This window comes from Gigantopelta aegis, chromosome 14 (genome assembly GCF_016097555.1).
Source record: "Gigantopelta aegis isolate Gae_Host chromosome 14, Gae_host_genome, whole genome shotgun sequence".
Classification (NCBI taxonomy): domain Eukaryota; kingdom Metazoa; phylum Mollusca; class Gastropoda; order Neomphalida; family Peltospiridae; genus Gigantopelta; species Gigantopelta aegis.
The window spans coordinates 55,653,265-55,668,679 of NC_054712.1; positions in this window are offsets into that span (position 1 = coordinate 55,653,265).

Here is a 15,415-nt window from a genome sequence, read left to right on the forward strand (position 1 = left end):
TCGAGTCCAATATTTTGGACTCATGGATGCCCTAGTGTGCGCCAGGCTTTAGTGAGAGATAAGAGGGTGTAGTGGCCTTACACCTAACCATGGAGTCGTCGCTCTCGCTCTAGGTGAAAGCCGATACCGGGATACGAACCCACTACACCACCGAGGCCGCAACATTCAAAATACGTACTTGCTTTTCTCTTAAAACTTATACAGTGTTTTTACGGGCCAAACATCGTAAGCCTAGTTTGCACGTAAACGTAAATCTGCGACTAAATGACCATTTGTATTACTATTATAGTACAAAGATATAGTTTGAAGTACACATATTTTATGTTCCTTTGTCCTTAAAATGCGCCATGTTCCGTAATGATGTAATTTCAAGCGTGAAAAAAATGTCAAACACATGTAAATGAATGACCGGTATAACTGCTAGTTGCAGACGTAAACTTACGATATTTTGTGAAATAGACTCCAGGCTGAATTCTCAACTAAGAAACGTTTCACAATACATCGTTTGGTCACAGGTGTGAAACGCCACCAACGGTACCGTAACACGTGTTTTAGTTCTTTTGTTTGTGTTTATGCAAACGGGCAGTCAGCCAAGCGTATCCGGCTTGATTCCAAGAGCAGTCATCCCCACACTGGTACAGACGCAACCATATATCACTTAATTCATTAATTAATCAATTCATTAATTAAACAAACAATTACAAGTAGTTCATCAAGATAAATCTTTAGGCTTCTTTCCCCTTAAAATTTCTTAAAATATAAACACTTCCGATATAAATTCCCCAAAAGCCGATTTTAATGCATTTTGGATGTTTTACGAAACATGGCGCTTCTAATGATACCAAAATAAGTTCCATTGTTTTTTTTCTTCTTCTGGGTACGACCACAGTTTTGCCCTCAACATTCCGTATAATTGATTTTTTTCTTGATGAACAAAGTTGAAAGTAATATTTATATAAATACGATTTTTATGATATTAGGTGATGAATGAAAACACTCGGACCAAGATACGTATAGTTTGAGAACTTTTTACTGCCTATCCAAATGACTTTCGATTTCGAATAGTTTATCTTCAAACCAGAAGCATTAGCATACACATCTAGGATTTTTAAGGTATTCTCAAGGGATTTGGGAGATCCATCTAGAATAAAGGTTGTGTCGTCTGCATATTGAGATAAGAGGAATTCCTCTCCACTAATTTTTAAACCATTTATATTTTTAGAATTTCTGATTAATATTGCAAGGATTTCTGCACATATGATAAAAATATATGGTGAGAGAGGGTCACCTTGTCTACATCCACGTTCTAAGTTGAAGCTTTCTGATAAAAATCCATTTTGAAGTACTTTTGAAGTTGAATTGTTATAGAGGGTTTTTATCCAGTTTTTAATAGATATTTTTAAATTAAACAATTCCAACGCTTTTTCGATAAATTTCCAAGAAAGAGAGTCAAATACCTTTTCGAAATCTATTAATAATAACATACCAGGTATATTTTGTTCTTCTGTGTACTGCAATATATCGTATATTAATCTTATATTTTCCCCAATATATCTACCTTTTATCACTTGCAATAAGTTTGTCTAATACATTTTTTATTCGATTTGCTATGCATCCTGATGCAATCTTGTATGTACAATTCAACAGAGTAATTGGTCTCCAATTCTTGAGAAATTGTTTTGCTTTATTTGGCTTTGGGATACAAGTGATCACGCCTAGTTTTTGAGTATTTGACATTTCGCTTATACTGTAACTAATTAATTGACCCTATAATAAAATAATCAATATCGTTCCAGAACATTTTGAAAAACTCTGCTGTAAACCCATCTGAACCAGGGCTTTTGTCATGTTTCATATTTTTGAGAAAAGCTAATGCTTCAGAATAACTAATTTCATCTTCTAGTTCTTCTGCTTCATCATTACTGAGTTTGTTAAAATTGATATATGTTATAGTTTCCATAAAGTCATCGTCAATTTGCTTATTTATTTCGGAGTAGAGAATTAAAGTATTTAATTCACTCTTTCTTTCCTTCTTCCTTCCTTACCTTCTCTTTTCTCCCTTTACCATTTCCTTCAAATCTTTCCTCTACCTCTATCTTCACTGTTAACCCCACATATTAGTGAACTCCATGTTTTCATGTATTCATGCTTATTAATATTATTATATTGATTCTAATTATCTATATTAATCCCATGCGTGTGCTGTAACTCACCGTGTGTGCAGGGTGCAGGGCGTTTTTGTAGTACATTCTCTTTGAGACCCCTGCGTGTGCTGTAAACTCCGTGGGGGCTGGGTTGTGCATGGGTGTTTGGACCATCATCTCTTCTGAGGAAACCTGCGTGTGCTTGGAAACATCACCGTGGTGCCCAGGGGTGTGTGGTTGTCTTTGGACCCCCGTTTGTAACATATATCTTGAGACCGCTGCGTTTGCAGCGGGGTAACCTCATCCGTTTTTGAACCCCTTGTTTGCTGTAACCTTTCGTTTTTAGCCAGGGGTTCTTTTGTGTTGTTTTTTTTTTTTGTGCGTGTTTTAACTCCACCGTGGTGCAGTTTTGTAAACATTCTCTTTGGGAGACCCTGTGTGTGCCTCGGTAAACCTCAACGTGGTTGCAGGGGTTGTATTTTTGTTGTTTTTTGTAACATGCTCTGTGAGACCCCTGAGTGTGCGTGTACCTCACCGGTGCAGGTGTGGTGTGTAACATTCTCTTTGAACCGAACCCCCTGCGCGTGCTGTAACCTCACCGGGGGGCAGGGGTTTGGTAAACATTCTCTTGAAGAACCCCTGGAGCGTCAGTGTGCTGTAACACCTCACGTGGTTGCGGGGTTTTTTTAACATTTCTCTCTGATGACCCATGCCCGAGTGCGGTAACACTCACCGTGGGGGCGGCCGGGTTTGTAATGTTGTTGTAACATCTCTTTGAGACCCCTGCGCGGGCTGTAACTCACCGTTGTGCAGGTGTGTTGTAACATCTCTTTGAGACCCCTGCGCGTGGCTGTAACCTCACCGTGGTGTTTGCAGGGGTGTGTTTGTAACCTTCTCTTTGAGACCCCTGCGCGTGCTGGTAAACCTCACCTGGTGCAGGGGTGTTAACATTCTCTTTGAGGACCCCTGGCGTTGCGTAACTCTAACCGTGGTTGCAGGGGTGTAACATTCTGCTTGAGAATGGCCAAATACAGCACAAAATGAAGTTTTTTGAGTGGTAAAATTTTCAGTATCCGTATAAAATTCTGTGTGATATTGTGGTTTAAGTCGCAGAGTAAACCAATTAAGGGAGAAATAAAAGATATATAGTGGACAACTAGGTATTGATTCCACGATCGGTCCACCACATCCCACTCCTAAAAATAGATGTGTATTTTTTTTGAAAACCACGTAGATCCAGGAAATTGACCAAATTTCTGCACCTTTTTCCCATAGGGTAGGTTTTGCGATTCGGTTTTTAAAATTCTTCCAGTATGGTCTTTTATGGTTGAGCCTGCCAAATTGAGAACAGAGTATGTTGCGCCCACCATTCATACAGGCATAAATAAAAAACCTATGCAATTTTCTATCAGGAAGTGGCAGGTAATGGTACGCAGCAGGTGGTGTGTGTGATGCGTGTTTGTGTGTGTGTTGTGTGTTTTCATTCTCTATCTCTCTCATCTCTCTATCCTCTCTCTCTCGCTCTCTCTCTCCTCCTCTATCCTCTCGCTCTCGCTCTCTGTGTGGTGTGTGTGTGTGTGTGTGTGGGTATGGTGTGTGTGTGCATTAGATCTGGTGTGTGTTGTGGGCATGTGTTAGCCATGGCGAGGGAGCGACAAGCTTATGGAGAGGTATGTGGAGACATGATCCTCCATAAAATTATTGAAAAAGAAGAAATTTGCTCTCCTGTGTGTGTATGTGGGTGTGTGTGGTGTGTATGTGTGTGATGGTGTGTTATAGGATGTGTGTGGATTGTGTTATATATATATGTATGGTGGTGTGGCGTTTATAGTGTGTGTGTGTGTGAGTGTAGTGTGTGTGTGTGTATGTGTTGACTTTATGTGTGTGTCTGTCTCTGGGTGTAGTGGTGTGTGTGGGTGTGTCTGTGTGTGTGTGTGTGTGATGTGTGTGGGTGGTGTGGTGTCTATGGGTCTGTCTGTAGTGTGTGTTGTCGGTGTCGGTGTGCTGTGTGTCTGTTGGGTGTCTGTGTGTGTGTGTATATTATATGTGTGTGTGTTTGCTGTGTATATATATATATTATATGTGTGTTACCTGTGATGTGTGTGTGTCTGTGTGTGTATATGTGTGTGTGTGCGTGCGTGTGTATATATGTGTGTGTGTGCGCGTGCGCGCGTGTGTGTGTGCATGTGTGTGTGTGTGTGTGTGTGTGTGTGTGTGTGAGGGGTTCGTTCGCAACCCTCCTCTGCACACGTGCCAACATATTAAGAAATACATACAAAATATACCAACATGTCAAAAAGATAGTACTATCTACATATGCATCTAGATCGATGTATACACAATGGCATAGGTAGACAGATAGATACACACACACACACACACACACAAACACACGCACGCACGCACGCACGCACGCACGCACGCGCGCACACATAGCATATCATACATACGCACATGCAGACAGAAAGACAGACAGACTGACACCCACACGCTCAATCATCATAACATAACATACACACGCATACATGCAGACAGAGAAAGAGACAGAGAGACAGACAGACTGACACCCACACTCACACACATCATAGCATAGCATACTTACAAACACGTGCAGACAGAGAAACAGAGATAAGACAAACTGACCCCCCCCCCCCCCACACACACACACATCATATCATAGCATACTTACACACACGTGCAGACAGAGAAACAGAGATAAGACAAACTGACCCCCCCCCCCCCCCCCACCACACACACATATCATATCATAGCATACTTACACACACGTGCAGACAGAGAAACAGAGAGACAGACAGACACCCCACACACACACATCATATCATAGCATATATACACACACGTGCAGACAGAGAAACAGAGAGACAGACAGACACACCACACACACACACTCATATCATAGCATATATAACACACACGTGCAGACAGAGAAACGAGAGACAGACAGACCCCCCCACCACACACACATCATATCATAGCATATATACACACGTGCAGACAGAGAAACAGAGAGACAGACAGACACCCCACACACACACATCATATCATAGCATACTTACACACACATGCAGACAGAGAAACAGAGAGAGGACAGACCAGAACACCCCACACACACACACATCATATCATAGCATATATACACACACGTGTAGACAGAGAAACAGAGATACAGAAAGACACCCCACACACACACATCATATCAAGCATACTTACACACACGTGCAGACAGAGAAACAGAGAGACAGAACAGACTGACCCCCTCCCCACACACCACATCATATCATAGCATATATACACACACGTGCAGACAGAGAAACAGAGAGACAGACTGACCCCCCTCCCCAGACACACACATCATATCATAGCATATATACACCACGTGCAGACAGAGAAACAGAGAGACAGACAGACAGACACCCCCCCCCCCCACACACACACACATCATATCATAGCATATATACACACACGTGCAGACAGAGAAGCAGAGAGACAGACAGACACCCCACACAGACACATCATATCATAGCATATATACACACACGTGCAGACAGAGAAACAGAGAGACAGAAAGACACCCCCCACACACACATCATATCATAGTATACTTACACACACGTGCAGACAGAGAAACAGAGAGACAGACAGACTGACCCCTCCCTCCCCACACACACACATCATATCATAGCATATATACACACACGTGCAGACAGAGAAACAGAGAGACAGACAGACACCCCCCCACACACACACATCATATCATAGCATATATACACACACGTGCAGACAGAGAAACAGAGATACAGACAGACACCCCCCACACACACATCATATCATAACATACATACACACACGTGCAGACAGAGAAACAGAGAGACAGACAGACACCCCACACACACACATCATATCATAGCATATATACACAGACGTGCAGACAGAGAAACAGAGAGACAGACAGACACCCCACACACACACATCATATCATAGCATACATACACACACGTGCAGACAGAGAAATAGAGAGACAGACACCCCCCTCCCCAACACACATCATATCATAGCATACATACACACACGTGCAGACAGAGAAACAGAGAGACAGACAGACTGACACCCCTCTCACACACATCATATCATAGCATACATACACACACATGCATACAGAGAAACAGAGACAGACAGACTGACCCCCCCCCCCCCCCACACATCATATCATAGCATACATACACACACGTGCAGACAGAAACAGAGAGACAGACTGACACCCCCCCCCCCCCCACACACACATCATATCATAGCATACATACACACACGTGCAGACAGAGAGACGGACAGACTGACACCCCCCCACACACATCATATCATAGCATACATACACACGTGCAGACAGAGAGACAGACAGACTGACACCCACACACTCACACACATAACATAGCATACATACACACACGTGCAGACAGAGAGACAGACACACTGAGAGACAGACAGACAGACAGGCTGAACCCCCCCCCCCCCCCCCACACACACACACATCATATCATAGCATACATACACACACGTGCAGACAGAGAGACAGACAGATGGATAATTGTGATAACTCACCAGGTTCTCTTCAAACGAGAAATGTATAGCAGCTATGTACTTCTTAACAATAGCGTCCATTTCTTTAATACGTCCAGCCTGTGCCAGGAAAAGAAAGAAAACACCAGTCAGTAGGTACTGAGATCGCGTCCCTTTACCGACTCACACCCATAGTCATTTATATGGCTCAATGACGATGTATAATAAGGACACTAAAACTCTCACTGGGGGTGGGGGTGGTGGTGGGGGTGTGGGTCGTCGTGGTGGCGGGGATTCTAACCGACTTTTCTCTCACTGAGGGTGGAGGTGGTCGTGGTGGTGGTGATTCTAACCGACTTTTCTCTCACTGGGGGTGGGGGTGGTCGTGGTGGTGGTGATTCTAACCGACGTTTCTCTCACTGGGGGTGGGGGTTGGTCGTGGTGGTGGTGATTCTAACCGACTTTTCTCTCAATGGGGGGTGGGGGTGGTCGTGGTGGTGGTGATTCTAACCGACTTTTCTCTCACTGGGGGTGGGGGTGGTCGTGGTGGTGGTGATTCTAACCGACTTTTCTCTCACTGGGGGTGGGGGTGGTCGTGGTGGTGGTGATTCTAACCGACTTTTCTCTCACTGGGGGTGGGGGTGGTCGTGGTGGTGGTGATTCTAACCGACTTTTCTCTCACTGGGGGTGGGGGTGTTCGTGGTGGTGGTGATTCTAACCGACTTTTCTCTCACTGGGGGTGGGGTGGTCGTGGTGGTGGTGATTCTAACCGACTTTTCTCTCACTGGGGGGTGGGGGGGTCGTGGTGGTGGTGATTCTAACCGACTTTTCTCTCACTGGGGGTGGGGGTGTTCGTGGTGGTGGTGATTCTAACCGACTTTTCTCTCACTGGGGGTGGGGGTGGTCGTGGTGGTGGGGATTCTAACCGACTTTTCTCTCACTGGGGGTGGGGGTGGTCGTGGTGGTGGGGATTCTAACCGACTTTTCTCTCACTGGGGGTGGGGTTGGTCGTGGTGGTGAGGATTCTAACCGACTTTTCTCTCACTGGGGGTGGGGGTGGTCGTGGTGGTGGGGATTCTAACCGACTTTTCTCTCACTGGGGGCGGGGGTGGTCGTGGTGGTGGTGATTCTAACCACCTGAGGTGTTTTGATAGCAGGATGGAACCTGCTCAGTGGATTCTTTGTCTGATTGGCTTTTTCCCCCACCTCAACCAGTGTTGGTATACCAAAAGCCGTGGTATGTGCTGTCCTGTCTGTGGGAAAGTGAATACAAACGATCCTTTGCTACTAATGAAAAAAATGTCGTGGGTTTCCTCCAAGAATATGTCACAATTAGCAAATGTTTGACATCCAGTAGTCAATGATGAATACATCAATGTGCTTTAGTGGCGTCGTTAAACAAAACCAACGTTAACTTATCTCTCACAAACCATTAACCATTAACCCTGTCGTGAGCAGACACCCGAGTTGTGTGTTGAGAAAAAAACCTGAACAAAAGACCCTCCCCCCCCCCCCCTCCCCCCAAACCAACAACAAAAAACCCCCAAAATAAAATAAGACTCCCAATCTCCTACCAACCCCCCTCCCAACAACAAATAAAAACAACCCAATTAAAAAACAATAACACAAAATCCCCAAAACACTTCAAAACCATAAAGACTTAAATTTTCCGATTTGTGAAAATTGGGAATGCCCTCCTCCCTCCCTTCCACCTTAACTCGAGGACAGGGTCTGGTCACGTACCATAGGTGTCAGTCTGCCGGTGTTGCTTCTCCACAGGTGTGTGTTTTCATTAACAAAGGAAATTAACTAAGACTAGGAGACATTGGTGTAAGACTAGGAGACACTGATGTAAGACTAGGAGACATTGATGTAAGACTAGGAGACACTGATGTAAGACTAGGAGACACTGATGTAAGACTAGGAGACATTGATGTAAGACTAGGAGACATTGATGTAAGACTAGGAGACATTGATGTAAGACTAGGAGACATTGATGTAAGACTAGGAGACATTGATGTAAGACTAGGAGACATTGATGTAAGACTAGGAGACATTGATGTAAGACTAGGAGACATTGATGTAAGACTAGGAGACATTGATGTAAGACTAGGAGACATTGATGTAAGACTAGGAGACATTGATGTAAGACTAGGAGACATTGATGTAAGACTAGGAGACATTGATGTAAGACTAGGAGACATTGATGTAAGACTAGGAGATGTAAGACTAGACATTGAGTAAGACTAGGAGACATTGATGTAAGACTAGGAGACACTGATGTAAGACTAGGAGACATGATGTAAGGCTAGGAGACATTGATGTAAGACTAGGAGACATTGATGTAAGACTAGGAGACATTGATGTAAGACTAGGAGACATTGATGTAAGACTAGGAGACATTGATGTAAGACTAGGAGACATTGATGTAAGACTAGGAGACATTGATGTAAGACTAGGAGACATTGATGTAAGACTAGGAGACATTGATGTAAGACTAGGAGACATTGATGTAAGACTAGGAGACATTGATGTAAGACTAGGAGACATTGATGTAAGACTAGGAGACATTGATGTAAGACTAGGAGACATTGATGTAAGACTAGGAGACATTGATGTAAGACTAGGAGACATTGATGTAAGACTAGGAGACATTGATGTAAGACTAGGAGACATTGATGTAAGACTAGGAGACATTGATGTAAGACTAGGAGACATTGATGTAAGACTAGGAGACATTGATGTAAGACTAGGAGACATTGATGTAAGACTAGGAGACATTGATGTAAGACTAGGAGACATGATGTAAGACTAGGAGACATTGATGTAAGACTAGGAGACATGATGTAAGACTAGGAGACATTGATGTAAGACTAGGAGACATTGATGTAAGACTAGGAGACATTGATGTAAGACTAGGAGACATTGATGTAAGACTAGGAGACATTGATGTAAGACTAGGAGACATTGATGTAAGACTAGGAGACATTGATGTAAGACTAGGAGACATGTAAGACTAGGAGACATTGATGTAAGACTAGGAGACATGATGTAAGACTAGGAGACATTGATGTAAGACTAGGAGACATTGATGTAAGACTAGGAGACATTGATGTAAGACTAGGAGACATTGATGTAAGACTAGGAGACATTGATGTAAGACTAGGAGACATTGATGTAAGACTAGGAGACATGATGTAAGACTAGGAGACATGATGTAAGACTAGGAGACATGATGTAAGACTAGGAGACATTGATGTAAGACTAGGAGACATGATGTAAGACTAGGAGACATGATGTAAGACTAGGAGACATTGATGTAAGACTAGGAGACACTGATGTAAGACTAGGAGACATTGATGTAAGACTAGGAGACACTGATGTAAGACTAGGAGACATTGATGTAAGACTAGGAGACATGATGTAAGACTAGGAGACATGATGTAAGACTAGGAGACACTGATGTAAGACTAGGAGACATTGATGTAAGACTAGGAGACATGATGTAAGACTAGGAGACATGATGTAAGACTAGGAGACATTGATGTAAGACTAGGAGACATGATGTAAGACTAGGAGACATTGATGTAAGACTAGGAGACATTGATGTAAGACTAGGAGACATTGATGTAAGACTAGGAGACATTGATGTAAGACTAGGAGACATTGATGTAAGACTAGGAGACATTGATGTAAGACTAGGAGACATTGATGTAAGACTAGGAGACATTGATGTAAGACTAGGAGACATTGATGTAAGACTAGGAGACATTGATGTAAGACTAGGAGACATGATGTAAGACTAGGAGACATTGATGTAAGACTAGGAGACATTGATGTAAGACTAGGAGACATTGATGTAAGACTAGGAGACATTGATGTAAGACTAGGAGACATTGATGTAAGACTAGGAGACATTGATGTAAGACTAGGAGACATTGATGTAAGACTAGGAGACATGATGTAAGACTAGGAGACATGATGTAAGACTAGGAGACATTGATGTAAGACTAGGAGACATTGATGTAAGACTAGGAGACATTGATGTAAGACTAGGAGACATTGATGTAAGACTAGGAGACATTGATGTAAGACTAGGAGACATTGATGTAAGACTAGGAGACATTGATGTAAGACTAGGAGACATGATGTAAGACTAGGAGACATTGATGTAAGACTAGGAGACATTGATGTAAGACTAGGAGACATTGATGTAAGACTAGGAGACATTGATGTAAGACTAGGAGACATTGATGTAAGACTAGGAGACATTGATGTAAGACTAGGAGACATGATGTAAGACTAGGAGACATTGATGTAAGACTAGGAGACATGATGTAAGACTAGGAGACATTGATGTAAGACTAGGAGACATTGATGTAAGACTAGGAGACATTGATGTAAGACTAGGAGACATTGATGTAAGACTAGGAGACATGATGTAAGACTAGGAGACATTGATGTAAGACTAGGAGACATTGATGTAAGACTAGGAGACATTGATGTAAGACTAGGAGACATTGATGTAAGACTAGGAGACATTGATGTAAGACTAGGAGACATTGATGTAAGACTAGGAGACATTGATGTAAGACTAGGAGACATTGATGTAAGACTAGGAGACATTGATGTAAGACTAGGAGACATGATGTAAGACTAGGAGACATTGATGTAAGACTAGGAGACATTGATGTAAGACTAGGAGACATTGATGTAAGACTAGGAGACATTGATGTAAGACTAGGAGACATTGATGTAAGACTAGGAGACATTGATGTAAGACTAGGAGACATTGATGTAAGACTAGGAGACATTGATGTAAGACTAGGAGACATTGATGTAAGACTAGGAGACATTGATGTAAGACTAGGAGACATTGATGTAAGACTAGGAGACATTGATGTAAGACTAGGAGACATTGATGTAAGACTAGGAGACATTGATGTAAGACTAGGAGACATTGATGTAAGACTAGGAGACATTGATGTAAGACTAGGAGACATTGATGTAAGACTAGGAGACATTGATGTAAGACTAGGAGACATTGATGTAAGACTAGGAGACATTGATGTAAGACTAGGAGACATTGATGTAAGACTAGGAGACATTGATGTAAGACTAGGAGACATGATGTAAGACTAGGAGACATTGATGTAAGACTAGGAGACATTGATGTAAGACTAGGAGACATTGATGTAAGACTAGGAGACATTGATGTAAGACTAGGAGACATTGATGTAAGACTAGGAGACATTGATGTAAGACTAGGAGACATTGATGTAAGACTAGGAGACATTGATGTAAGACTAGGAGACATTGATGTAAGACTAGGAGACATTGATGTAAGACTAGGAGACATTGATGTAAGACTAGGAGACATTGATGTAAGACTAGGAGACATGATGTAAGACTAGGAGACATGATGTAAGACTAGGAGACATTGATGTAAGACTAGGAGACACATGATGTAAGACTAGGAGACATTGATGTAAGACTAGGAGACATTGATGTAAGACTAGGAGACATTGATGTAAGACTAGGAGACATTGATGTAAGACTAGGAGACATTGATGTAAGACTAGGAGACATTGATGTAAGACTAGGAGACATTGATGTAAGACTAGGAGACATTGATGTAAGACTAGGAGACATTGATGTAAGACTAGGAGACATTGATGTAAGACTAGGAGACATTGATGTAAGACTAGGAGACATTGATGTAAGACTAGGAGACATTGATGTAAGACTAGGAGACATTGATGTAAGACTAGGAGACATTGATGTAAGACTAGGAGACATTGATGTAAGACTAGGAGACATTGATGTAAGACTAGGAGACATTGATGTAAGACTAGGAGACATTGATGTAAGACTAGGAGACATTGATGTAAGACTAGGAGACATTGATGTAAGACTAGGAGACATTGATGTAAGACTAGGAGACATTGATGTAAGACTAGGAGACATTGATGTAAGACTAGGAGACATTGATGTAAGACTAGGAGACATTGATGTAAGACTAGGAGACATTGATGTAAGACTAGGAGACATTGATGTAAGACTAGGAGACATTGATGTAAGACTAGGAGACATTGATGTAAGACTAGGAGACATTGATGTAAGACTAGGAGACATTGATGTAAGACTAGGAGACATTGATGTAAGACTAGGAGACATTGATGTAAGACTAGGAGACATTGATGTAAGACTAGGAGACATTGATGTAAGACTAGGAGACATTGATGTAAGACTAGGAGACATTGATGTAAGACTAGGAGACATTGATGTAAGACTAGGAGACATTGATGTAAGACTAGGAGACATTGATGTAAGACTAGGAGACATTGATGTAAGACTAGGAGACATTGATGTAAGACTAGGAGACATTGATGTAAGACTAGGAGACATTGATGTAAGACTAGGAGACATTGATGTAAGACTAGGAGACATTGATGTAAGACTAGGAGACATTGATGTAAGACTAGGAGACATTGATGTAAGACTAGGAGACATTGATGTAAGACTAGGAGACATTGATGTAAGACTAGGAGACATTGATGTAAGACTAGGAGACATTGATGTAAGACTAGGAGACATTGATGTAAGACTAGGAGACATTGATGTAAGACTAGGAGACATTGATGTAAGACTAGGAGACATTGATGTAAGACTAGGAGACATTGATGTAAGACTAGGAGACATTGATGTAAGACTAGGAGACATTGATGTAAGACTAGGAGACATTGATGTAAGACTAGGAGACATTGATGTAAGACTAGGAGACATTGATGTAAGACTAGGAGACATTGATGTAAGACTAGGAGACATTGATGTAAGACTAGGAGACATTGATGTAAGACTAGGAGACATTGATGTAAGACTAGGAGACATTGATGTAAGACTAGGAGACATTGATGTAAGACTAGGAGACATTGATGTAAGACTAGGAGACATTGATGTAAGACTAGGAGACATTGATGTAAGACTAGGAGACATTGATGTAAGACTAGGAGACATTGGTGAGACTAGGAGACATTGATGTAAGACTAGGAGACATTGATGTAAGACTAGGAGACATTGATGTAAGACTAGGAGACATTGATGTAAGACTAGGAGACATTGATGTAAGACTAGGAGACATTGATGTAAGACTAGGAGACATTGATGTAAGACTAGGAGACATTGATGTAAGACTAGGAGACATTGATGTAAGACTAGGAGACATTGATGTAAGACTAGGAGACATTGATGTAAGACTAGGAGACATTGATGTAAGACTAGGAGACATTGATGTAAGACTAGGAGACATTGATGTAAGACTAGGAGACATTGATGTAAGACTAGGAGACATTGATGTAAGACTAGGAGACATTGATGTAAGACTAGGAGACATTGATGTAAGACTAGGAGACATTGATGTAAGACTAGGAGACATTGATGTAAGACTAGGAGACATTGATGTAAGACTAGGAGACATTGATGTAAGACTAGGAGACATTGATGTAAGACTAGGAGACATTGATGTAAGACTAGGAGACATTGATGTAAGACTAGGAGACATTGATGTAAGACTAGGAGACATTGATGTAAGACTAGGAGACATTGATGTAAGACTAGGAGACATTGATGTAAGACTAGGAGACATTGATGTAAGACTAGGAGACATTGATGTAAGACTAGGAGACATTGATGTAAGACTAGGAGACATTGATGTAAGACTAGGAGACATTGATGTAAGACTAGGAGACATTGATGTAAGACTAGGAGACATTGATGTAAGACTAGGAGACATTGATGTAAGACTAGGAGACATTGATGTAAGACTAGGAGACATTGATGTAAGACTAGGAGACATTGATGTAAGACTAGGAGACATGATGTAAGACTAGGAGACATTGATGTAAGACTAGGAGACATTGATGTAAGACTAGGAGACATTGATGTAAGACTAGGAGACATTGATGTAAGACTAGGAGACATTGATGTAAGACTAGGAGACATTGATGTAAGACTAGGAGACATTGATGTAAGACTAGGAGACATTGATGTAAGACTAGGAGACATGATGTAAGACTAGGAGACATTGATGTAAGACTAGGAGACATTGATGTAAGACTAGGAGACATTGATGTAAGACTAGGAGACATTGATGTAAGACTAGGAGACATTGATGTAAGACTAGGAGACATTGATGTAAGACTAGGAGACATTGATGTAAGACTAGGAGACATTGATGTAAGACTAGGAGACATTGATGTAAGACTAGGAGACATTGATGTAAGACTAGGAGACATTGATGTAAGACTAGGAGACATTGATGTAAGACTAGGAGACATTGATGTAAGACTAGGAGACATTGATGTAAGACTAGGAGACATTGATGTAAGACTAGGAGACATTGATGTAAGACTAGGAGACATTGATGTAAGACTAGGAGACATTGATGTAAGACTAGGAGACATTGATGTAAGACTAGGAGACATTGATGTAAGACTAGGAGACATTGATGTAAGACTAGGAGACATTGATGTAAGACTAGGAGACATTGATGTAAGACTAGGAGACATTGATGTAAGACTAGGAGACATTGATGTAAGACTAGGAGACATTGATGTAAGACTAGGAGACATTGATGTAAGACTAGGAGACATTGATGTAAGACTAGGAGACATTGATGTAAGACTAGGAGACATTGA